General features: G+C 44.9%; 1 long non-coding RNA gene across 1 annotated transcript in view; it reads right to left on the reverse strand.

Annotated features, from left to right (window-relative positions):
* LOC141981590 (uncharacterized) overlaps positions 1 to 26,790 on the reverse strand; it is a 198,855-nt gene extending 172,065 nt beyond the window's left edge. Inside the window, exon 1 of the long non-coding RNA XR_012637845.1 lies at positions 26,576 to 26,790. This is a non-coding gene — a long non-coding RNA (uncharacterized LOC141981590). The remainder of the gene's footprint in view (positions 1 to 26,575) is intronic.
* Between the last annotated feature and the right edge of the window lie 661 nt (positions 26,791 to 27,451).

Consider the following 27,451-nt stretch of genomic DNA (forward strand, 5'->3'; position numbering starts at 1 on the left):
TCCTGCCGGGGGTCTCTGGACCTAGTCCACCCTGTCACACCACCCTCATGAGAAATTCTAACATTTCAGAATTTGCTTGTGTTCCAAATTAGAACAAAAATTTGAAATGTTAAAGTTTTTTGTGGAATAGAAACTGAAAAATATGATTTGGAAGCATTAACATGTTTTGATAAAGTCAAATGGTTTCACTTCGATAATGCTGAAACATTTTATTTTGAGAAAGTAAAAAAATTTCTTTTGATATCAAAAGATAAATATCATATTATATAAATATAATATTAAGAGAAATGTTTTAATATAAAAGTCAAAACAAAATGGAACAAAATGATAACGTTGAAACTAAACATCTTTACCTAATCAAAACAAAATGTTTCAACGATATCTAAATGTAACTAGAAAGTCAAAATTATTCTTTTTAACATTTTACATTAAAAACATCAACAGAATCAAAATGTTGCCACAAAACGTATAGATTTTGACAAAACTGCAATTTCCAACTGAAAACTGTTCCATCAAAAAAAGGTCATCCAGCTCTAACTGTATTGAAGTCAAGGGGAGTTTTGCCGTTGACTTCAGTGAGGTCAGAATTTCACTCACTGATTTCACTTGGGCTACTTATGTGCTTACAGCTATATACATGCTTAAGTACTTTGCTGAACTGAGACCTTAGTGTCAAGTAGTTACATGGAAAATGACCTTATCTCCATCCTGGTTGCCAATGTAGCACATCCATGACCTTTAAACAGGCACAAACAATGGTGGACCAGTTTCTCAGCTCCCAGCTACGTGGAGAGGTGACAGAATATGTTCTTTTAATATTAATATAATTCCATCGACCAGTTTTAAGTGTTTTTAGTCACAGTGAGATTACTGCATTCCATTCTTACCATACACAGAAAAATCATTACCCATGTTACTAGGAATCTGAAAACTTAAGAATAAGGGATCAATTATTAAGATTAAAGGGAGGCTGCTCTCTCCAATTACAATAATAAATCTAAATAACATGGTAACATTTAAAAGTCAGAGCTCACCAAAGGCAGGCACCGCCATTTATAGGCACATGCACCCAGGGCAGAATGCTATCATTTTCAACGGTCAATACGCTGCATGTGTTTTTCAGAAAGCAAGTACAAACATTCCCAGCAAAGGATGATGCTAAATATAAGCTTTTTTTGACAAGTGGTGTTGCCTTCTTCCTCTGTTGTGGTTATGAGAGAGCATTTTTGCTAAAATGGGAAAACAAATAGATTCCCTACTTCCCCCCGTCACCTTCCCCTCCCTGAGCACATGGTTTATCATAGTTTGGAGGGAACATTTTTGTGGGAGCTCTTTATTAAAAAATTGGCAGGGTGTCACTGCCCGAGTATGAGCTTCTTTGTCCATCTATACTGTCCTCCACTTTTCTAACAATAAAGTTTGGAAACAAAGGAGATGCAGGTAATTGTGAATATCTGAGTGACGTGGATGAGCACTGGTATAAAGAGAATGCTGAGTTTCCCTGACCATCTCATGAGTGCTCTTATCTGAAATAACGCACCAGCTGGAGCATCTTATTAAGGACTAAAAAAAACCCTCAGAATGTTAGAGCAAACTAAAAGGTATCTTATTTTTAAACTGTATTAAGTATTTTTAAGGGAAGGTGGGAAATGATATTTCAGACATGAATCATAAACCACAGATGATTGCAAAACAGCATTGAAATTTTCAGAATGATCACTTAAGAGCTGCTTTATTTTCTTTAAATGAATGTCGATTTTTGGTACATTAACTCGGTATTTTTGGTCTTAGTAAGTGGAAAGTATTCTCTGTTTGCAACTTTTTTATGAGCACTACCACAAGTTTTGCGGCTGCATTCATCCAAGCAGATCATCATATTTAATAACAAATTGTAATTTTTTTATTTTACAAATTGTTGAGGGGACTGGATGGTTCAGAAGATTGCTAATGGGACATGGGGCTTTCACCTCAAGGGCACTATTTGAATCTGAACAGATCCAAACTATTACTATCTGCATGGCTGTATAGCAGCCCATATGAAACAACATGGAGCTCTAGCAGAGATCAGGGTCCCACTGAGTTAGGTACTGTACAGACACATAGTAAGAGACAATCCCTGTTCCAAAAGCTTGCACTCTAAAGAGACAAGGTACACAAAGAAAGCATTATTATCCCTATTAAGAGACTTGCCCAAGGTCACACAGGAAGGCTGTGGCGGAGCTGGAAACTGAATTGTCAAATACCTTAAAAACAAGACCAACCTCCTTCTCAGGAAGGACTCTCTTTGACTCCACTGGGGTTTGGTTCAGGACCTTGATGGTCTCAATTTAAGAAAAAGAGAACAACGACAGATATATAAGCCTGGAATCCTTATTCTAAAGTCTATGGCTGTGATTCATACCTGGGTCACTCCAGTTCTATGATGGTGCCACTCCACTGAAATCTTCTTCATCGCTATGGGACGCTGGTTTGAGGTTAGCTATATATTGGGTGGCAGGGGCGGCATTTTCCAACTGTGTGAGCCAATGGCCTGATAGAACATGCTGTGGAGTTATACTGGGAACCAATGGAGATCACCTATCAATCAATGGAGTTAACAGCAACGTACAGAGTAACCCAGGGATGAGTCAGGCCCACTGAACGTTCAGTTTAGCTCTTGGCAGTACGGTTATTGGAAACCATGCGAAAGTGGTGTGCTTTCGATGATTATGGGTTTGTCACTTAGAGCTACTAAATCAGAATGAAAGAGTTAAGCAGTTGTTTAGAATTATGTCCCTCTGGTTTTAGGAGAGTCTCCCTGGAGGTCTCCCAAGCTCTGATGCCCTAAACTACACTTAATCACTTTTGGTGTCCTTCCCTGTTGATTGCAGCAGCCTCAGCACCTTTGGGATTGGTGTTGCATTACAGATCCATCAATGATTTGCTGCACACTCTGTAGTATTTCACACCTGCTGAGGCAAACATTTCTCCACCAGGGTCAGATGATGCTCTACATTGGCCTACAGTTTAAAATCTTGTTAATGTTGACACTTTAAATAAAAACTCTGCAGTCACGATGGACTGAGCAAGTCCTGCTAACTTCAGTGACTGCCGCATGTTTGGGCAGTTGCACTCTCGGGGCTTGGGGTGGCAAATTTTTTGCTTGGGGCAGCAAAAAACCTAGAGCCGGCCCTGATTTCATTGCCAAACTGGTATGTACAATATGATTGAACAACAGGCCTGATCCAAAGTCTATTACATTCGGTGGAGAGACCGCCAGTGACTTCAATGAGCCTTGAACCAGTCTCAATATGAATGAATTAAGCCATGGCTCTCAGAGTTCGTTTTAAACTTGTTTTTTTAATGTTTGATGAGAAATTGACTTTCTGAATGATTTAAAGGAGACTGACATCGCTTTGAAAGAGAGAGGTTCAAACCAAAGACAAAACTACATTAAAAAATAATAATGATTAGGGGCAAGGAGACCAGGAATGAAATGTTACAAAACTGTGCAAATATGACCTAGCACACAATTCTAAAGAAAATACAAACTATATTTCAATGGTTGGCTGCATGTTAGTTGTATGGTTCTATCTTACTCCTTGCAAACTCTAACATACATGTTTAACTATGAGTTGTCCTATTGACTATAGGATCAGGGCCTTCCTTTTTCGGATCTCTCTCTCTCCCGCCTGTATTTTATGCCTTCAGAAACTAAAATGGAACATACATCTGAAAACCACATCAAACTGGAGAAACACTTGAAGAAGGTGATGGAGAAGATAACACAAGATACTTAAGTTAAAGTGGTGATATGACAAATGGCTGAACAGCCTCTGCACTCTCTAGGATTTATTAAAAGTAGTTTGGCATCAGACTGTCACCCGAAAATCGGATTAGATTAAGAAATGTTCAAGTTCTGGGAGTCCTATTTAGGGCTGGGTGAGTTATTTATACTGAATAATTTTTCTGACGATTTCCCCAAATAGATCATGATTTTTTTTAATGTCTCCATTGTTCAAAATAAATTGCCAAAACATTTCTATGAATAATTCTTTATCTGTAGCTTTTTACTAAAAGAGGTTTGCTGAAAATATTTAACATTCAAAATCTGAGCTGTTTTGAATATCTACTCAAGTCACAGGGAATTTATTATGTTCCCTGAGTTAATGAGCAGAACTTCTGCAATCATAGAATCATAGAATCATAGAATATCAGGGTTGGAAGGGACCTCAGGAGGTCATCTAGTCCAACCCCCTGCTCAAAGCAGGACCAATCCCCAATCAAATCATCCCAGCCAGGGCTTTGTCAAGCCTGACCTTAAAAACTTCCAAGGAAGGAGATTCTACCACCTCCCTAGGTAACGCATTCCAGCGTTTCACCACCCTCCTAGTGAAAAAGTTTTTCCTAATATCCAACCTAAACCTCCCCCACTGCAACTTGAGACCATTACTCCTTGTCCTGTCCTCTTCTACCACTGAGAATAGTCTAGAACCATCCTCTCTGGAACCACCTCTCAGGTAGTTGAAAGCAGCTATCAAATCCCCCCTCATTCTTCTCTTCTGCAGACTAAACAATCCCAGTTCCCTCAGCCTCTCCTCATAAGTCAGAATTAAGGTGTCATTTCTCATGTTGACAAACTCAAAATTTGCTTTCCATGAATGTTGTCCATTATTTGCTTAAAACTCATTGTTTCCATAAAAGTTCCTTACAGTAAATTGGTTCGCTAGAATATTTGGAAACAGTTGACTCAAGTGGGGCATGAAAACAGACAATGATATTTCAGTTTTCCTATAGGATAAATAATCTAGGTAGAGAGAAAATACATATGCTATATATAATATATGCATATTCATCATAGTGATAAATACAGTGAATATTTTCTCAAATAAAAATGACTCATCTTTGTTCTCATGCCCTATTTGAGGGCACTTTCTATAAATATACGGGCAAACAACTTTTCTGGAAGGAATGTTACTTAGATGTAGAGGGATGTTACTTATAAGCCTTGGACCAAACGGCCTCCAGTCACCTGACCTCAATCACATGGTCCTTCCCAGTCACATGCTCCCTCTGGTCAGGGGCTTTACCTGGATGTTCCCACCTGGAAAACTACAATTGCCTGAATTCCCATCTTTTAACGGGCTGGAGGTCCCCTAGCAGATGTGCTGGGCCAGGAATGACCAGCATCCTGTTACAGACAGAGATTGTGCGTCAAGGAAGCAAAATGCCAGCTCCTTCGTGCAAGAGGGGAGCACACTCTGCACAATCCTTGGGTCAGTGCAATATCTTCCCCACCCCCATCCCCGAAGGCAAGTGTACAGAGGGTTGAAAGGGCATGGAGAGGCAGCAACGCAGGAACTGCGATTGTCTCTGGCCCTTGTGGGGGACACAAGGGGAGAGAGGCTCCTTATGCTCTCCTCCATGGATGGGCCAGACGAACAATTTAAGCCTGTGTATAGACTCTCAAAATGGGCCAAATTCTCCCCTTACATTCTCTCCCTCTGAAGTCAACAGGAAATGGGCACCTGTATTTTGGGGGAGAATTTTGACCCAGGTGTATGCTCCTGACTCTAGATAGTCTATTCATAGGGACAGACTGCGACCTGTCCTTGCAGAATAACAGGAGGTGCGTGCCAGGCAAGGAATCACTCCCACCCTTTTTTGTACCCTGTTATAGTCTTGGGAAAATGTTTTTTTTTCCAGGGAAAAAATTGGTTTTTCAGTGGAAATTCAAATACCAAAATATTTGGGTCAAAAACTGAAATATTTTTTAGTTTGGAAATACTAACACAGTCCTTCCGTGGGAGTTGCGGTTTGTGTGACTCATGCTCCCATTCTCTTTTATCGGCCATGCTCCCTGGTTGGACTGCATCTCCCATGATGCACCACAGTCTAGTCCACAGAATAGAATAAAGTTTCATATTGAGTATTTTAGAGTGTTGGCTGGGGAGAAAACAGTCAAGCTCCAATAGCAAAGCTACATGGATGGTTTCTTTTTTATTGTGATGAATTATTGACCACCAGTGTTTGATGTCTGGGCAGCTCCAGCATGGGTGCAGGTAAGAATTCCTACTGCAGCGCTCTTTACAACACTGTGCAGCTATCCAACAATTCTTCCAGAGTCATGAATAGCCTGAATACCATTTTGATTAGAATTTCTTTCAAATGCCTCAAATATGAGCACTTATGCATGATTTTCACAGACTTTCCTGTTGTTCTTTTGGTAAACACGGTATGTAAATGCCTTTGGCAATGTCCCAGGTAGTTATGCTGCCAGATAGGGAAATAATGGCTGTGCAGGTACATGACATAAGACACAGTACAAACTTTCTTCAACAAAATTCTGTTTCTTTTTGTTACCCACAGACCTGGATTTTACCTCGTTGTGAAGTGACACAGCTGCAGATACTGAATAACTAATCAATTCCTCATGAGCCTCTCCTGAAGCTGCTACTGACACAAAAATGCAGTGACGTCATGACCAAGTCTTTCTGTCCTCGTATGACTCTACTGAAGTCACTCGAGTTAGGCCAGGGATGGAGTTGAACCACTGCTTTCATTTTCATAACTGTAAGCAGTGTCAGGATGAGCTCCACCCTGACATCTGGTGGTGAGGTGTGGCAAGTTGTGGAAAAAAAAAACTTCAGGGGCTGATCTCATTTGCATAGGCACACCCACCCCGCCTAGACTGAGGCCATAGCTGCCCAAATGGTCACTTCGGCTGCTGTGGGATCCCCAGTGTCTCTGTTATTGGGGCAGGAAGAATAAATTGTTATTACCCTGATTATGGGAACTGTGCTTGGAACTGTACTTGACCTTTTGCTATGATGGAGGGACTCACCATCAACTAAGTAGCACTCGCTAGGCAAGGGTCATGGGTTCCAAAACTGTGTGAATTGAGAGAGACTTGAGACAGGTATTAGTACCTGGTGGTGTGGGCCCCTTTGTGAGGGCCTGAAGCACCAATTGCACCTCTGTCTCTCTCCACTGTGGAATGTCAGAGCTAATTTTGGGTCTATTAAGAGTCTTGCTACAGGTACTGTGCTGCATTCACTTTGGCCTTAAGGTGCACCAGCACTAAGGCCCCCACTACTATGAGCTGAAATCACTGAGAGCTGAAATCACTGAGCACTGTATCAAGTAGTGGGGAGCCGGAAGCTCTAGAGTGCAGCGGTGTGTTCGTGAGACAGCGAGCTGTGCGGAGTGGAGCCGTCTGTGAGACAGTGGTGACGCTGAGCAGAGCTGTTCGTGAGACGGCGAGCTGTGCAGAGCGGGGCCATTCATGAGACAGCGAGCTGAGCAGAGCTGTTCTTGAGACAGCGAGCTGTGCAGAGCAGAGCCGGTCGTGATGGAGTGGAGCCGTTCGTGAGACAGCGGTGTGTTCGTGAGATGGCGAGCTGAGCAGAGCTGTTCGTGAGACGGCGAGCGGTGCAGAGCGGAGCCGGTCGTGGTGGAGCAGAGCCGTTCGTGAGACAGCGTAGCAGAGCAGAGCCCTGTGGGGCAGTCAGCTTCAGGACACGTAAGGTGCCCCTTACCCCTTTCCCCCACACACAGGCACATTTTAGCCAGACTGGGGAGTAACACTATGCAGATGAACTTTTGAACTCTGGGGCTGGACTTTTTGGACTTTGGGTGATTTGTGGATTGCTGGACTCAAGAGACGTTTGGGTGCTGGGACTCAAGAACCCGAGGAAAAGGGGCATGCCCCAATTTGCTTGGGGTGGTTTTTTTGCTCATGGGTTGTGTTATGAATCCTGTTGGTGGTGTTTCCCCAACATAATGCCACATTGTTTCTCTCTGTTATTAAAAGGCTTTTTGCTACACTCAGACTATGTGCTTGCGAGAGGGGAAGTATTGCCTCTTGGAGGCGCCCAGCGGGGGTGGTATATATTTGTCCCAGGTCACTGGGTGGGGGCTCGAGCCGGTTTGCATTGTGTTATTGGAATGTATCCCCTAGATATTGAACCCGGCCCTTGTTGCTGCCAACTCTGATGGGCAGAAGGGTTACATTTTTGGGGGCTCGTCCGGGATGCCTGGGTCGGTACCCCTCGCAAGCACCTGTTGAGTGATCCACTACATTGGAAAACAATTTATATTTTTTTTGTTTGTGCTTATATTTTGAGGAAATTACTGTTGTATAATGGCTAATTTGTCAGGTTTGTTGGGCCCTGGCTCAGCAGCTTCTAGCTCAGAGGCTGCAGCCTTGGCTGATGATTGGACAAAAGCTCTGGGGCAAACATTGGAAAAGGATGTGCTGTCCCATGCTGCGTCAAACTCTTGTCGTAAGTTAAGATTATTTGCTGGGGAGGAGGAGTTTGAACCCTGGTTAGAGCATACCACTGAAATGCTGCAAGAGTGGGCCGTACCAGATGCAGAAAAGCGAAGATGCCTCATAGAGAGCCTTGGCGGCCCAGCATTAGATGTGATTCGCACCCTGAAGCTCACTGACCCTGGGGTCAGTGTGAAGGACTGCCTAGAGGCCCTTGAACACAACTTTGGGAGCGTAGAGGACCCTGAAGACAGCTACTGTAAGTTCCTTAATTCCCGACAACAAAAGGGCGAGAAGGCTTCAGCCTACATACAGAGACTGGAGAGACTGCTTCAGAGAGCTGTCATGAGGGGAGCAGTGACTGCTGAGCAGATGGATCAGACCAGACTGGCTCAAATTGTAAGAGGAACTCAGTATCAGAACCCGATTCTACTTCATCTCCAGCTAAGAGAACGACGGGAACATCCCCCAAGTTACTCCCAGCTGATAAAAGAGGTCAGAGAGGAGGAAGAAGGCAGGCTGCCAGTGAGTTTTGGGAAGCCCAAACATCGGATCCAGCCAGCACAACACCACTGCAAGCGGCCAGTGTACTGATGTGAGCACCAGAGAGGAACTTGCCCAACAAATGCAGGTCCTGACGGAACGGATAGCTGAGCTGCAAAGTACCATTGACCAAGTTAAGACTTCCAGGAATAAGAAGCCTCAAACGGTGGCAATTGAGAAGCCCGCACTTAGAGCCACCATCCAACCCAGGCGAAGGGGGAAATGTCAATTCTTCTGCTACCGATGTGGTCAGGATGGACACAGTGCTGCCAAGTGCCGTAATGAAGAAAATCCCTCCTTAGTGTATGGAAAGCTGAGGATCAGTTGGGAGAGATCCGGTAGCTGCCAGAGGGTCTGGGGACGGGGACCCCCCAGGTCTGCAGGATTTGAAGATTCCCCCAGAAAAGACTGTCCAGCTGGGATCCCCGCAGGACTGATAGGGCCTCGAGCAGAGGTCACGGTGAGGATTGAAGGGGTGGAGTGTAAAGCAGTGCTTGACACTGGATCTCAAGTGACTATTATATTTCAGTCATTCTACCAGCAGATGCTTAGGCACCTGCCTATACAGCCACTGACTGGCCTTGGCCTGTGTGGCCTCAGCATGGATGAATACCCCTACCAAGGGTATGTCATAGTGCACCTGGAATTCCCAGAGGAGGTTGCTGGGGTAAGAGAAGAGGTAGACACAGCTGCCTTAATATGCCCTGACCCTACAGGGACCTCTGATATGTCTGTGTTGATAGGGACCAACTCCAGTCTCTTCAAGGTACTCGCGGATTACTGCAGAAGGCGGGCTGGGGACCAGTACCTGAATACCCTGATGATCCATACGCTTTGTGCTGAAGCCTATAGGAAAATTGAGAGCGCTAAAAGGGAGACATCTGAGCTACCGCTTGGGGCACTGAAGTATGCGGGCACGACCCCCTTAGTAGTGCCTGCAAGGACGGAGCAAGAAGTGCTTGTCATGAGTACCTGTCTGAAAGGCAGTAAACGGACGTTAGCAATGATAGAGCAGCCGATGGGAGGAGAGCTCCCTGAAGGAGTGCTGGTCCCCAGTGGAGTCATAACTCTACCCGTTGAAGCCCAGGAAAGGGTGACTATACTGATTGCTAATGAAACGAGTCGTGATGTTGTTGTGAAGCAAGGACAAAAGATAGCAGACCTCTTTGAGCCTGAGTCGATTGTAAAACCCCAGTGTGAAACTCAAGTTCCCACAATAGACCCAGCAAAGTTTGACTTTGGAGATTCACCAGTGTCCGAGGACTGGAAAGATCGCCTGAGGAAGAAACTTTGTGAAAGATCCAAGGTGTTCTCACTGCATGAGTGGGATGTGGGATGTGCAAAAGGAGTAGAGCACAATATCAGACTCCATGACTCTCGACCTTTCAGGGAGAGATCTAGGAAGATTGCTCTCTCTGAGATGGAAGATGTGCGACATCATCTTCAGGAGCTGGCTGCGAATGGCATCATTACAGAGTCCCGCAGCCCATACGCCTCACCCATTGTGGTAGTCCGTAAAAAGAATGGGAAAATTCGGATGTGTATTGACTACCGCACCCTAAACAGCCGTACTGTGGTCGACCAGTACACTATGCCTCGAGTGCAAGATGCCTTAGACTGTTTGTTGGGAAGCCAGTGGTTCTCTGTGTTGGATCTTTGAAGTGGATACTACCAGATCCCTCTGGGAGAAGAAGATAAGGAGAAGACAGCCTTCATCTGCCCATTAGGGTTTTATCAGTTCGAACGCATGCCCCAAGGGATTTCTGGAGCACCTGCCACCTTTCAACGTCTCATGGAGAAGGTTGTGGGAGACATGAATTTACTGCAAGTGTTAGTTTATTTGGATGACCTGATTGTGTTTGGAAGAACCTTAGAGGAGCATGAAGAAAGACTTCTTAAAGTGCTTGATAGGTTGGAGGATTATGGTCTGAAGCTTTCAATTGACAAATGCCAGTTCTGCAGAACCTCAGTGAAGTATGTGGGTCACATCGTGTCCCAAGAGGGTGTGAGTACTGATCCTGATAAAATAGAAGCACTCACTACATGGCCACGTCCAAGTAACTACAGAGAACTCAAGACCTTTCTCGGATTTAGTGGCTACTACCGCAGATTTGTGAAAAACTATGCTACGATTGTAAAGCCTCTGAATGATCTCACCAGGGGACATCAGTCCAGCAAGAACAAATCTAAGTCCAAGAATAAGGGGAGGTCTCCAAAGCCCCCTGTGCAGAGACACTATGGCCCATTTGAACCATTTGGGCCACGGTGGGATGAGAGATGTGAAAGGGCTTTTCGAGAAATCATTACTTGCCTAACTCATGCTCCAGTCCTAGTTTTTGCTGACCCAAGCAAACCCTTTATCCTGCATACTGATGCCAGTTTGGAGGGTCTGGGAGCAGTCCTGTACCAGGAAGTGGAAGGCAAACGTATACCTGTAGCCTTTGCCAGCCGAGGATTGTCTGATAGTGAAACTCGCTATCCCACCCACAAGCTGGAATTTTTGGCCCTGAAATGGGCCATCACTGAGAAATTTCGAGACTACTTGTATGGTGCTCAGTTCCAGGTGTGGACAGACAACAATCCACTGACTTATGTGTTAACAAGTGCTAAGCTGGATGCTACAGGGCAGAGATGGGTGGCCGCCTTGGCTAGCTATGAGTTCAGCATTCAGTACCGATCAGGGAGAAGCAATGTAGATGCAGATGCATTGTCCAGGCGTCCACAGGCTCTAGAAGTTGCTGTGATACCCACAGATGGAGTGAGAGCTATTTGCAGTGTGAGTCGCCGAGAGCCAGAGGCCCGTGAGAGCCTTCAGGTATGTGTTGCAGAAGCTTTGGGCCTGCCCCCTGAATGCATGCCTTCTGCTTCAGTGAACTATATTGCATTGGACCAATCTCCTTTGCCCATGCTCAATGCAGCTGACTGGCAAGAAGCCCAGCGGCAAGATATTGACATTCGTGATACACTACTTGCCAAAAGGGAGGGGCGAAGCCCAGCTGCGGTTGTCCCACCTAACCCGGAGGGTAAACTACTATTGAGAGAATGGACCAAACTAAAACTGATTCAGGGAGTGCTACACCGAATGACCACTGACCCTTTACAAAAACAACGAGCACAACTAGTGCTGCCAAAAAAGTACAGAGCCCTGGCCATGAGGGCTCTGCATGATGACTTTGGGCATTTAGGGATGGAGAGGACCCTGGAACTTATTCGTAGTAGGTTCTATTGGCCCCGAATGGCTGAAGATGTTCTCAGGAAATGTGAGACTTGTGCTCGATGTGTTCAAAGGAAAACTCTGCCCACGAGGGCTGCATATCTCAAGAACATCACCAGCAACAAACCTTTGGAATTGGTATGCATTGATTTCTTGTCTGTAGAGGTAGACAAGAGGAAGGTTGGGAACATTCTAGTAGTGACTGACCATTTTACACGGTATGCACAGGCATATCCCACACGTGATCAGAGGGCCACCACCGTCGCTCGAGTATTGTGGGACAAATATTTCTCAGTCTATGGATTCCCGGCTCGGATACACTCTGATCAGGGGCGGGATTTTGAGAGTCACCTTCTGAAGGAGGTGCTGAAGATAGCAGGAATCAAAAAGTCTAGGACAACGCCTTATCACCCCCAAGGTGATCCTCAGCCAGAGAGGTTCAACCGAACCCTATTAGATATGTTGGGAACTTTGCGACCAGAGCAGAAGGCAACCTGGAGCCAGCATGTCGCATTTCTGGTGCATGCCTACAATGCCACAAAGAACGATGCTACGGGAGTCACTCCATATCTCTTGATGTTTGGGCGAGAACCAAGATTACCCATAGACTTGTGCTTTGGTGTATCAGAGGATGGAGATAGCTATGAAACTCACCAGCAATATGTATCCCGACTAAGGGAAAAGCTGCAGGATGCTTATCGCTTAGCTACCGCTGCGGCTCGGAAGAACGCAGACCGCAACAAACATCGATATGATGCTAGAGTGCGTTCGCAGGAGCTCCAGCCGGGGGACAGAGTCCTGCTGCGAAATTTGGGTATTGCTGGCAAACACAAGATAGCTGACAGATGGAAGGCAATACCTTACCTGGTGATGGAAAAGCTGGGAGATCTGCCGGTCTACAAGATCAAACCTGAAGACGGCCCAGGGCAAATAAAGACGGTGCATAGAAACCTTTTGCTCCCTGTGGGGGAATTGGTAAGCATCCCTTATGAGACGGGCCACAGCAGGGCAGCCGGGCAGAACAGAGGTGCTAGACCAAAGCCGCCATCCAACACAGACAGCGGGCCCCCTGCAGCTAACTTACCCCTATTCTGCACATCTGAGAGTGAGTCTGAGGAAGAAGACACAACCCTGGTGTATCCTGGGATGGAGACAAGATTTCAGACTCGATCAGCTGAACCAAACGAGAGTTTTCCCTCTTCCGCCTAAACCCCATGGCGGAATTATTTAGGCCCCTTTCTGACACCCCGGTGCCGCTGATGAGACCCCCCTGTGATGACACACACAGGTTATTGGACAATGGAGACACACAGGTAGAGGATGCCCTGGGCACCTTGGACCCTCCAGCGTTAGAACTAGGAGTGCAGGGGCCTACGCCAGTAGCCGAGGGACCCTCCAGGGAAGCCTCTCCATCCGTCACTCAAGAGGATGTTCCCCCTACCTCGGCAACAGAGTGTCTCAATAGACGAGACAGGGTGATAAGACCAGTGAAACGGTTAACTTATGATGCACCTGGGGTGACTAGTGAGGAGCCAATACATTTAGCACACAGGCTTGTGGAAGCTAAAGTGGGCTTCCTGAGGCCCTTTGGAGGAAACCAATGAGTTGGTATAAAGGGCGTGTGATTTGTCGGGACGACAAATTCTCGGCTGGGGGGAGGATGTAAGCAGTGTCAGGATGAGCTCCACCCTGACATCTGGTGGTGAGGTGTGGCAAGTTGTGGAAAAAAAAACTTCAGGGGCTGATCTCATTTGCATAGGCACACCCACCCCGCCTAGACTGAGGCCATAGCTGCCCAAATGGTCACTTCGGCTGCTGTGGGATCCCCAGTGTCTCTGTTATTGGGGCAGGAAGAATAAATTGTTATTACTCTGATTATGGGAACTGTGCTTGGAACTGTACTTGGCCTTTTGCTATGATGGAGGGACTCACCATCAACTAAGTAGCACTCGCTAGGCAAGGGTCATGGGTTCCAAAACTGTGTGAATTGAGAGAGACTTGAGACAGGTATTAGTACCTGGTGGTGTGGGCCGGGCCCCTTTGTGAGGGCCTGAAGCACCAATTGCACCTCTGTCTCTCTCCACTGTGGAATGTCAGAGCTAATTTTGGGTCTATTAAGAGTCTTGCTACAGGTACTGTGCTGCAGTCACTTTGGCCTTAAGGTGCACCAGCACTAAGGCCCCCACTACTATGAGCTGAAATCACTGAGAGCTGAAATCACTGAGCACTGTATCAAGTAGTGGGGAGCCGGAAGATCTAGAGTGCAGCGGTGTGTTCGTGAGACGGTGAGCAGAGCTGTTCGCGAGACAGCGAGCTGTGCGGCGTGGAGCCGGTCGTGGTGGAGCGGAGCCGTCTGTGAGACAGTGGTGACGCTGAGCTGAGCTGAGCAGAGCTGTTCGTGAGACGGCGAGCTGTGCAGAGCGGGGCCATTCATGAGACAGCGAGCTGAGCAGAGCTGTTCTTGAGACAGCGAGCTGTGCAGAGCAGAGCCGGTCGTGGTGGAGTGGAGCCGTTCGTGAGACAGCGGTGTGTTCGTGAGATGGCGAGCTGAGCAGAGCTGTTCGTGAGACGGCGAGCGGTGCAGGTCGTGGTGGAGCAGAGCCGTTCGTGAGACAGCGTAGCAGAGCAGAGCCCTGTGGGGCAGTCAGCTTCAGGACACGTAAGGTGCCCCTTACCCCTTTCCCCCACACACAGGCACATTTTAGCCAGACTGGGGAGTAACACTATGCAGATGAACTTTTGAACTCTGGGGCTGGACTTTTTGGACTTTGGGTGATTTGTGGATTGCTGGACTCAAGAGACGTTTGGGTGCTGGGACTCAAGAACCCGAGGGAAAGGGGCATGCCCCAATTTGCTTGGGGTGGTTTTTTTGCTCATGGGTTGTGTTATGAATCCTGTTGGTGGTGTTTCCCCAACATAATGCCACATTGTTTCTCTCTGTTATTAAAAGGCTTTTTGCTACACTCAGACTATGTGCTTGCGAGAGGGGAAGTATTGCCTCTTGGAGGCGCCCAGCGGGGGTGGTATATATTTGTCCCAGGTCACTGGGTGGGGGCTCGAGCCGGTTTGCATTGTGTTATTGGAATGTATCCCCTAGATATTGAACCCGGCCCTTGTTGCTGCCAACTCTGATGGGCAGAAGGGTTACATAACCAAATGGCTGACATCACTCAACTTCTGCACAACACTCCAGAGCAGTTTATTAAGGTGCCTGGGGAGACACCCAAAGTGACTGTGATCTTTTCGGTTGGTTTTTCCCAGATTTCAAGGGTTGCAAATTTGATCAGAAGAGCTCATCTTTTTGATATATAATTGGACACTTTGATGTTTCTAGTTGTATTCAGCGGGCAATGCTGGAACTGTATAAATAAACAATCATTCGGGCAGACAGGCCTAATACAAGATCTTGAAATCAGGGTAGGGACTGCCACTGAGTAGGCTTGTACCATGCCTGGCGCAACAAAACGCTAATCGCTGTTGGGACCCTTAGGCACTACCATAATACAAATAATTATTGGAACTCTTTTGCCATAATAATTTAATTCTATTAAAGTCCATTTTCTTGAGCACTCCTTGTAATACTTTTGTGGGTTTAAATGAGCAGAATGCCAAATGTGAAAAAAAATGTACAAGATATAAATGTAACCAGAGGCGGGTGGTAAACAAAACACCAGAGGAGTATTCCAGAGCCCCTTCAGTTGGATATCCAAACACCCAAGGACTACAGAGCAAAACTCTGAAATCCCAAAGTGTTGTGTTGTGGCATCATTCCCAAATGCTCACACCTTGCAAAAGGTGCTACTTCTGGTGATACTCTGATTGCATAATTTAGCTGGCACTGGCTGTGCTGCTAAAGCACATCACTGTCAGCAATTCTGCATCTGATGAAAGTACTTCTAGGAAGACAGGGCTAGAGTTGGCAGCCCTTTTTCACTCAGGTAGTCTTATTGGCCAGGGTTCTGATGATAGGAGAATTATTTATGTGAGAAGGAGAAACAAATTGGGCATAGGAACCTAAGAATCACACTAGCAATGGAAAACACCTTTTTAATAGCACAATAAGAGACCCGTGAGCTTTCCTGAGTCATGACTTTCAGCTGTATTCTCCAATACACTAAAGGCCCAGTAAACTGAACAGGTAAGTTTTAAATCAGTAGCTCACAGCATCCCCTTAACACAGTTTGTTTATTTTGATGCTGCCATTTCTGTTGTCTTGACATCCTGTTGGTGCCAATGTGTTCTTGGGGGATGTGTCAAAGGACTGGGCCTCACCCTTCACTATTCAAACATCTGAGCTTGTTGATGGTGTCACGTTCATTACGAAAACTGTGTAATACCAATTAAGCAGACTCAGGCTTTTGTACTATACTGTCTATAAATCACAATCATATTAATTAACTAAATTAAAAAAAGATGTTGGAGTTCCAATTCTGTAGTTCTCCTTACCCCACTACTTACATAATCAAGATTTCCATGAGGAAGTCAATGGAAATTTTGATTTAGTAAGAATTGCAAGGATTGATCCACTATTAAGTAATTCAGGTCTGTTTGGGGACTGTTTTAAAAGTATTATAAGCTGGTGATGATTGTCAGCTGGAATTTAAATTTCTTTCTTTCATCACTCTAACATTTTGAGAAATTGAAGGACAAATGGATACCCAGATCCTCAGCTGGTGTAAACTGGTGTTGCTACTGAAGTCAATGGAGATTCACCAGTTTATACCCGCTGAGGAGTTTCGGTTTGTGTATGACTTTGCTATGTATTTTGTTTTTCTGTAGCACAGCCAACCACCCGAGAGAACACAAGGTAACTAACAAAGCCTATTGTCTGATTTGCTGATGTCAATATAAGGGCGTGTTATGGTGACAGGAAAGAAACAAAGTTAAAGGCAAAATTTAAAGAACCATGGCACAGGAGCAGGTGCTTGAGAGAAAGAAGGAATGTTTGCACAACACATAAGGACAAAGTGGCAAAGGTTCCAACAAGTGAAATAAGAGAAAGAAAATAAGGGAAAGAAAATTAGAAATCAGTTTTCGAAAAGTATTTGATGGTACCTTTCTAAGATGTGACTCTAAATTCATAGCTAGCGTAACTCCACTGGAATCACAGGATTTATACCAGGGATGAATTCAGTCCATGTTCTGCTCTGATACTATGGCAATGAACATGGTACAATAATATATCCAGAACAAAATATATCCAACTGAATGGTTCTGAGGGACCAAGCAGGAAAACAAAACCTTATCAAATAGAGAATTCCTTTGTATCTACTCTTGAGTTACCAGGGATGCAGGTATTTTCGGATTAGCAAATCTCTAACTCTCGGTTTTGTCTCAGCAGCAGTTCCCTAGCTCAGTGGCGATCAGTCATCTCAAAACTTCTCCTTTCAGAAATTGACCATTTCCATGGTAACAACTGCCAGATGCACTGGGAAATGTGATTTTGTTTGTATATCAGTGGAACAACCTGGATGTAGGACTTTGGTGCTGTGTGAGGTCAGTGCTCCTTTTCGATTAAACTGTTTATTTCTGAAAGAGAGGAAACAGGTGCAAGCACGAGTCAGCAGCCAGTTGCTGGCTGATCCATGGAGCAGGATTGGCAGCAGCACCCGAAAGCTGTCTGACTGCCCACTTGCAATGCCAGGATATACTGCAGCTGCAAGAGAGTGGGAGGGACAAGTACATTAAACAACAGCACCCAACTGTTTATCAGCATTTTTCCTTCTTGCTCCTTTGGTGTACTCTGCAAACAACAGCAACATTCCAGTTTAACACCTCCACAAGATCAATTTAGAGAAGGTTTTTAAAAATCCTGATTTCTCATTCAAAGACCATTGAACTGAAACTGAAGAGAACATTAGTTTAATCACTGAGAGCTTGATGTTGCTTAAATAATGACTGGTGCCTTCATCTCCAACAGTCTTATGACCATACAGCTAAATCAGGGGTGGACAAACTTTTTGGCCTGAGGGCCACATCTGGGTATGGAAATTGTATGGAGGGCCATGAATGCTCATGAAATTGGGGGTTCGGGTGCAGGAGGGGCTCAGGGCTCTGGCTGGGGTGTGGGCTCTGGGGTGGGGTGAGAAATGAGGAGTTCAGGGTACGGGCTGGGGCTCTGGGCTGGGGCAGAGGGTTGGGGCGCAGAGAGGGGTGAGGGCTCCGGCTGGGGCTAGAGGTTCTGGGGTAGGGCTGGGGATGAGGGGTTGGGGGTGCGAGAGGGGGCTCTGGGCTGGGACCGCGGGGTTCGGAGGGCGGGAGAGGGATCCGGGCAGGGGCAGGGGGTTGGGGCACTGGAGGGAGTGAGGGCACTTACCTGAAGCAGCTCCCGGAAGCAGCGGGATGTCCCCCCTCCGGCTCCTATGCCGAGTCACAGCCAGGTGGCTCTGCGCACTGCCCCATCCGCAGGCGCCGCCCCTGCAGCTCCCATTGGCCGTGGTTCCTGGCCAATGGGAGCTGCAGAGCCCCTTGTCTGACCCTATGCATAGGAGCCAGAGGGGGGACATGCCGCTGCTTCCGGGAGCTGCATGGAGCCACAGCACCACGGAGCTGGAGTGCCAGAGCGGGGCAAGCTCCAGACCCCGCTCCCCGGAAGGAGCTCAAGGGCCGGATTAAAATGTCTGAAGTGCCGGATGTGGCCCCTGGGCCATAGTTTGCCCACCCCTGAGCTAAATCCTGGTCCCACTGAAGTCAGTTGCAAAACTCCCATGGACTTCAGGATTTGGCCCATAGAAAGTGTTTGTACTGAAGTTCTTGTCCAGCAACCAGTCATACCAGCAATGGAGTTTCATCTCCTGACAGACTTCCTATATTTTCTGGAAGTCTCTCAGCTTGGAGGCTCTTTGCTGTAAGCCCATCTGTTTTATCTGAAGTTACTCCAGCACCTTCATCCTCTTTGAAACGGATGATTTGCAGGCCAACCCAGGAGGCTGTGAATGGCTCATGTGAGATTCAGTCCCACTTTCCCTGCAGTGCAGTGGAATAACAGTGTTTCCTTTCGCTCACAAGCACCGCTTCAGGTTGGAAAGTAAAGACACAAGGTCTGCCTTATGGGACTGAAATTCCCTATTTCCAAGGCTAGGATTGCAGGTGTCATTTAATGCATGGATTTCAACTGTCATAAAAAGTCCAATTTTTTTATTTTTAAGGGATTTCTTTTAAGTGCTTGTGAAAGGGGCTGGATTGACTGAAGGATTAACAGTAGCTTCAGCTGCTTTTTTCTTAATTCCTAATTTGCATTCTAAACACTAGACCCAGATTTATTGTTCTTTTTCCCTGAATAAGTACTGTTTTATTTCCAGGTGGGCAAATGTATGCAGTTAATTAGATGCTTGAAAGACTAGAACTCGGGTTGGATTTAGGCCTGCAAGCCTAAGGCTGAGTGTGCTGGAGAAGGAAACTACCAAGGCATTTGGGAGAAGAAAATGTTTACTCTGCTCTACAAAAAACGAATATTCAAGGGTTGGGGTTATGCAGCCTGTCCAGTACTCTGCCTGCTCAGACCCCACAGATCTTGATTAGAAATGAGGCCAAACTCCACCTCTGAATGTAACATACTGTAATTGCATACCTACAAACAACATGGTCATCAGCTGTTATCAAACCCAGGACTCTTCAGCAATAAAACCACTGTCCTCTACCATTTTAGGTGAAGGAGCGCTCCTTCAGCTGTCAACGAGTAGTAGGTATTAGAGTCATTGGAGACATTAAGCCAGTGTATTTGCATGAACACCTCAGAATGCAAGTGATGTTCATATTCAGATCCAGATCCCAACGTTGTAGCTGGACCCTACTTTTATAATGAGCCAAATAAAAACTCTGAGTCCCAGTGCCAGGAACTCTGGGAAGTTTGGATCTGAATCTAAAGTTAGTGGCCCAAGCGCATCTCTAGCCTAGGTTCAACTCAGAATATGGGTGGATAACCCAAACCATAAAATATAACCCCCTCGCATCCAGAAAACAACCCAAAGATTTGCCAGATTCTGTGGAAGAACATGTGCAGAGATCTGTCGGCATGTAGATGAACTAGCCCAGGCTCAGCTTGCACATGCTCATAGGGTGATTATCAAAATGGAACACTCTTGAGGAGGGAAAGGAGAGTGAGATGAAGGCACCGTGTACGTATGTACTGAACACCCCCTCAAATTTAATTCAAAGTAACCCCACAATGTTGACATCAGAATAATGGAAACAAGGAAGCTCAGAAATAATAATGTTGCCAAGGATGGTTCTCAGGGCCTGACTGACAACATCACTGAAATAAAAGGATCTTAGCACATATCCCATGTGTGAGCCATTCAGATGTGAGACTTCAGATTTGGATGAGACACAGGAATGTGCTTGTCACTCACTGGTTGTCATTCCAACCGACATTAATCTCAGCCACTGCTTATGACTTTTCAAAGACAAGCAACATCCTTAGGTTCACTAAGGTCACTCAGCAGCTAACGACCTATCAGAGTTTAACAGAGCAAAAACATGTTTGGCTTAACTTCCGAGGCCTTTTCCCTGGTTTTAATATCAATAACAATGAAACAAATATTACATCAGCAGTATACAAGGGCCAGTGCACAAACATACCATGTTTTTTCACATGGTTGGTGCCTATTGGACTGGTAATGTTCTCATGAAGGGAGCACAGATCTGTTCTCTCTCTCTCTCTCTCTCTCTCTCTCTCTCTCATTACCATGGTGTCTGGGCATTTAAAAAATGAAGAACAGTACTAGCAAGAGCCAGGCAGCAAAATGGTGGGCACCAGGAATGCTTCTGCACACAGTTCTGCCAATAGACCTTAATCTGACCCTCCAACACTTCCTGGCTTCCCACCCCTCTCTCCTTTGCCCCTGTTCCTCTGTTAGTCCAATTTTGTACCTCTCTATAGTACAGACTGTCAATCATGTCAAACAGCGGCAAACTATGTGGAGACTTTGTGAAGTGGTTTAACCGCAACTAGATTTACAACTAGAATTGGGTCTGAAGAAGAATACTGGTTCCAAATGTTGGGAAGGCTCTGAATCTGAAAATCACACCATAGGCCTGTCTCTGGAACCCTGGATTCTGATCTGGAGCCAAACTTCAGCGGAAGGGCCCATCTCTACTTGTGACCTAAACCTTAATGGGAACCCAAGTCTTCAGAAGTAAAAAAAGAAATGCATCAATACACTGCAGCTCCTAGACATCTATGAACATTTTAGGAACAGCAAGAGAAAGAGACTCATCATATGCACAAATTAAAACAGAAAGTAGCATCTCAATGGAATTTTTCACTGCAGTCCTGCCATCTATGACTATGCTTCAAAGAGATATATGATCATAACCAACTGAGAACTACGTACATTTCATATACACACACACGGCTGCTTAGGGCCTTTCTTGGCCCGCAATGATTGAGCAGAATGTTCTGTGATGCTAGACAGAATTATTCTACTGAATGCTCTACTACTGGGTTTCTCCCCCCTGGAAGTCTTTGAGGTATTTGAGTTCACACCAAGATTAGTGTCTATCATGCAATCGTGTTAAGCACTCTTATAGCTGTGAAACACAGACACTTTATAGCAGGCACTTGAAGCAATTAGAGCATTTTAACATGCACGGTCTGCATCTCATCTGTAACTTCAAATTGTCAGATAGGATACTAAACATTGAAGTCCTGGACTAGTTCTGCATGACTACCGTTGAGTCCCTAATGATACAGGTGCAACTTAGCTGGGCTGGTCACCTCGTACATATCAATGACACACGACTCCCCAAAGTCCCATTTTATGGACAGTTGAAAACAGGGGCACATACACTGGGAGGCCAATAAAAATGGCATAAGGACACTTTCAAAGCTCACCTAAAAGTTGGCCAAGTCATCCCCAACACACCGGAAGCTGCTGCTGCTGTGGACAGATCAGGATGGTGGCAGACCTATTCGTCTGCAGTTAAAGCCATTGAGAACAGCAGAACAGAAAAAGCCAAAAAGAAGTGTGAGTAAAGAAAACAGTCTGCCTGCAGCAAAAACCAGTGCCCACATCTGCCCAACATGCGGGTGCACCTGTGGATCCCTCATCAGCTTACATTCACACAAGACGATGCACTGAAACAAACTGACTCTCAGACATCGACAATGACAGGAAATTTCAAGGGGTACATATCACATAATCACACCTGGCTGCTTAGGACCTTTTTTGGCTCAGAATGATTGATCAGAGTGCTGGCATGCCAGACAGAATTATTCTACTGAATGTTCTACTACTGGGTTTCCTCCCTACCCCTTCCCTACCCCAGGATTCTTCAAGGAACAAGCCCCCCAAAAAGGTTCCACAGCCAGGCCATGTTTAAAAAGAATACCTCAGTTAAGCGTGGGAAATTGTTGCAGAATATATGACCACAATAAAGACCTTACTAAGAAGAACATGATTTTCCATCCCATATCAAGCCACTTATACTGTCCTAATTAGACTCTTCTTCTGTGTGGTGCTTTTGCTTTACCATGGCTGCAGCAGATTCAGGAAATAATTTCTTCCTCTCCATTTTAAATTACTATTTACCATAAAAGTGAAATTTAGGATCAGTGAGAGGTGCCACAGCCCTGCAGATTGAAGTGCTCCATCTACAATGGTGGCTGTCAACCTTTACAGACTACTGTACCCCTTTCAAGAGGCTGATTAGTCTTGCGTACCCCAAGTTTCACCTCACTTAAAAACTACGTGCTTACAAAATCAGACATAAAAATACAAAAGTGTCACAGAACACTATTACTGAAAAATTGCTTATTATAAAATAAATCAATTGGAATATAAATACCGTACTTACATTTCAGTGTATAGTATATAGAGAGTAGTATAAACAAGTCATTATCTGGATGAAATTTTAATTTATGCTGAGTTTTCCAGTGCTTTTTATGTAGCCTGTTGTAAAATTAGGCAAATATCTAGATAAACTGATGTACCCCACTGGAAGACCTCTGTGTACCCCCAGGGGTACACAATACCCCTGGTTGAGAACCACTGATCTACAACACAGATACAGCACTGTAGGCTTTCCCACACTGCCTGTGTGCTTCAATTGTGAGCTGAGAAGGACCATGTCTATGTGGGTAAGAGGGTACTACAGGCCCCAGGTTTATTTGGTTATTGTGCTCTCGGCTTAGAGCACTCTCTCTCGCTCTCTTATATCATCATAACCACCATCAACTTACCGGCCTCTCTAGGTACCTGTCCCCTCCCCCCACTCTCTCTATGTATCTATATTATGTCCATTACTGTCATATGTAAGGTTCAGATTTCCAAAATAGTCTAGGTTGGTTATGGCTAAAACGAATGGAATGTGTGTGTGTCTAAGCACCCTAGATTGCTTTGAAAAACTCAGCCTAAATTGGCCTATAAGGCTGCTAACTAGTGCCAGCAGCAGTGAGGGCACTACAGATGGTCAAACTATTCTACTGAGAATAGAACCTGATCCTGACCTTAATCTTTTCAAAATTTGGGGTTATTTGAGATACTTTAACTGAAGTCTCCTCCAAGTTCTCCCTCTCCCCAAACTGTCGTTGATAAAATGGAAGGAATCAACAACCGCGGAGGCTTCTCAGATACCAGATCAAACTTTATGATACAAATACATTTGCGAGCACTCACTCTTCTGTCTGAGCAGGGATTATTGCCTTGTAACGGTTGCTTCTCTTTGCAGTTGGCTCAACTGCTGCATTCTGATGAGTCTCTCTGTTAACCCACCTAAGCAGGCTAACCAAATGTTTCCAGGGATGAGAAAAATAAATCTGTGAGGATTCTATTCCACTGACATTGTTTTTTATTGTAAATAGCTATATTTTATTTTCTACTTCTCATTTTCAAGGCATTAAAAATAATGCAGGGGGGACCTCCCCCCCCCCCACCAAAAAAAGTCATCAGTGCTTTCATCAGGGTAATCTGTAAGGAGCAAGGAACAACAAAAAAAGACAGCACAGGCTTAAGTTATGAATGTAGGAAATAATAATAATAAAAATGGGTGGACTGGATGCTTCCCCTGCCCCCTCCTGCACCAGAACAAACAAAATGATGTACGTGTTTTCCTGAAATGTCTGGCTCCTCTATGTTGCCGCTAATAGAGCCAATATGGAGAATATCTAAAGCTGCCTTGCTCTGATTAACATGACTCCCTTTGTGGCCTGGTGGCCTAGTGGTAGCACGCTGTGTTGCCATGCAGTAAACTTCGGCTCAGTGGCCAGCACTGATCTGTCATGCCCCAGGCTGGAAAAGGTTGGGAATGCTGCTGTGGCAGCACCTTTGGCTCCAGGGGAGGAGGAAATGCCTCATATCACTCAACAGTAACTCTCCACTTAATTAAGGTGTGGAACTGTCATCTGCTGAAGAGTGTTCCATCCAGTCCTTCTTAACTGGGAGGATGAGAGCCAGCAAGCAGAGCCTTCAGGGGTAGGGGCTGGGGTATAAAGTGTAGAAAAGCGGGGTCGGGAAATCTACAGGCATCTGAAAGAAACACACACCACTCATCAGGAAAGGAGAAAATTGCTGTTTCAGCAAGAGGCTGAAATAGCAATCCTAGTTCTGCCGCAGTACAGCAGTAAATGACCCCGAATGCTTGGGACATTTCATGTGCACATTGATATGCCTGACAATAGGGGCTACCTCACATGTTGTTAAAGAGACTGGTATATGTGACAACTAATACATTTATTAGCAGGATAGATTCTGGAATCTGAGTGGAGTCTCTGAAATTTCTAGACTACTCATGCAAGTTAAGCCAGCAAAGACACTTTCGCACCCAGCACTGATATAGGGACAATTTCACACCTCCTGCAGGATTTCACAACCACGTTGTCTGAGCCCTTCATAGAGCACCACTGATGGCGGTGCTGAGGAGGAAGGCTTCTAGTATTCTCACTCTGCTTCTTGTATATCCACGCAGTGCCAGTCACAATTTGGCCTTTACTCTGGGTATTATGCCGATTTTACAGCTGAATAAACTGAGCACAGAGAGATTAAATTACTTCCCCAAAGCCACATAGTGAGTCACTGGCAAAGCCAAGTTAGGATTAGAACTAGTAATGGTTCCCATTTCTCAGCTCTTACAACTAAACTACTCTGCACTCCTCTATAACAGTGGAAATTTCTCCATGCTCACATTCATAGAAATCTGGCCCTGGGGGAAATCCTCCACCAAACAGAATGCAACCATGGTAACTGCATCACAAACAAACATCAGCTGTTACAGAATTTTGATTGTAAGACTTTCAGAGAACTTCCAGTTTCAGATGAATTACTAATAACTTCCATAAGAGAAGATTTTGAACTGCAGAGTTTGGATCCAAATCCTGAATCCCAAAGTTCAGGTGTGTTTGTATCTGAAATTTGGTTCAAGCCCATCTGTAATTTCTGTTATCTGCTGTACTATAGGATTTTGGGCTCTGCGAGAAGCATTATAGCACAGGAAACAAGGTAAATGGAAAAAAATTAAGAATTTGAACTTGAACTTGTAACTTTCAGATTCACAGATATTCCCATATAAACTATTACTACCAACATACTTTATAAATGTTATGTTTCATCTCCCTCTGATAGGAATTCCAGGATACTGAATTCCTAATACCCAAGTTCAATGGGGATATAACATTAGATAGTTTTGCTTTGCCTGTCCTTCAAAGCTAGTGGGTATTTTTGAGTGTTCTCCTACCCCTCTTCTTTGATGATGAGTCCGTCTTGTTTCAGATGGGTACTTGCTGCCTGACCTCTAGATACCCTTGTGTTTTTAGCATGATATCCTTAGAATACTGATGCTCCTATTCTTGATCTTCCACATCCCAAATATTTCCTCTTAGTCACTTCTGTGATACAGGTGGCTGTTGAAGTGGAAGTGTATCATCTGATAACCTGTGCAGCTTAACTGGCTCCTAGAGTCCTGGGGTCATTTTCCAAATGTTACTATTCCACTAGCCTTGACTGTGACAATAGAAAAGCGTTTCACGTTTATTTCTCAACTTTTGTCCCTCAGTTTCTCCTTTTTTCACAAAGCCCTCTGATTTCTGTGACTCAACTCTGGCCTTTCATTATCTTTGTGTGCTTTGTTTTCACATCCCGGTACCTTTCTCATGAGAAAGTGTTTGTAAAACCCGAGAACATTCCCACTGTGTTTCAAAAGCATGGGAGTGAATTTCTCCAGACTTCCAGCTCAGATTTCTCACAAAGCTCAACAAAAATCCACTCACAAAGGCACAATAATAGTCACTCCACCTATATATGTGCCTCTGTAAACTACAGATGAGGCACCTCCATGCAGAAACCTTGGAAAATGCTAACCACCTTTTCAATAGTTCTAACAAGAAATATTCTATATCAAACAAATAACCATTTACTTGCTTTACCGCCTGAATATTGTAGGTAAGCATGGATGGAGATGCTTACTTCTGCATCATCACTCTCCTGACTTTCAGGACAATATTGGTGTCATCACAGCTTGCTTAAAAAGCAGATATCTCACAGCATTTCAACCACTCAGTTTACTCATGTCTTTGATATAGTCAGCTGAATGCCTATTATCTCACTTGAAAGAGAAGCTTTTAGTTTGCTCACCTCAGTCACCTGCAGGATCTTTGAAATGCCTCCTCTTCTATTCCTTCCAAAGAGTGCATTCCTGCATCACCCACTTCGTTCCTGAGTCCATTTACCATCCAGTTAGCAATAAGTTCTTGCTAAGTTATCATACGTAACGCTGAGAAAAAAAAAGACACTGAGACACAATGCAAGGTCTTTTCCCCTATCTTTCTTTGACTATTTGTTTGCTCGGTGATCCATCACAGACAGGTCTCCACTAGTAAATTGAACAACCTACCCTCCTGGCTCTTCTTTTCTTCTTCTTTTTTATAAACATATAATCAGTATTTCAAATTCTTCAGGTATCACAAACTGTGCTTCTCTGTTGCCCTCTTCTGGCTATCGGGTAACACAACCTCACTACTGAATCAGAGAGCAACAAATATACAGTACCATTTCCTTGTTTCCCTGTTTAAAATCAATAGTGATACATGCTGACCAAAAGTCAACAAACATCATTCTATTTCTTCCCTGCATTGCAAAGCACCTGGAAAGATTTACAGGTTGTTGGTCAGCCCTGGTAAGCACAAAACACTTAACAGCGGGGCGGGAAGCAGTTGGTAAAAGAGGCCTGCTCACGTGCTTTTTTGTCACCAAAATATAGGAAAAAGTGGAAACAAACTAATTTTATCTAAAAATGAAACACAGGTGGATTTACCCCAATGATGCCATAAATAACATGTTCTTCTGTGGCCCCGAGGGTTACCTGATTTTAAGGGTTTGGTCGCACCAGCATTGCATGTACAGAACTACTGATTTTGATGGTAATTCTATAAGTGAAGGGCTTGCAGAATTAGACCTCAAGAGAGCAATGAATTACAGCCCATGGTTTCTTGGTCAGATTTTCTTTCTTTC

This window comes from Natator depressus, chromosome 2 (genome assembly GCF_965152275.1).
Source record: "Natator depressus isolate rNatDep1 chromosome 2, rNatDep2.hap1, whole genome shotgun sequence".
Lineage (NCBI taxonomy): Eukaryota > Metazoa > Chordata > Testudines > Cheloniidae > Natator > Natator depressus.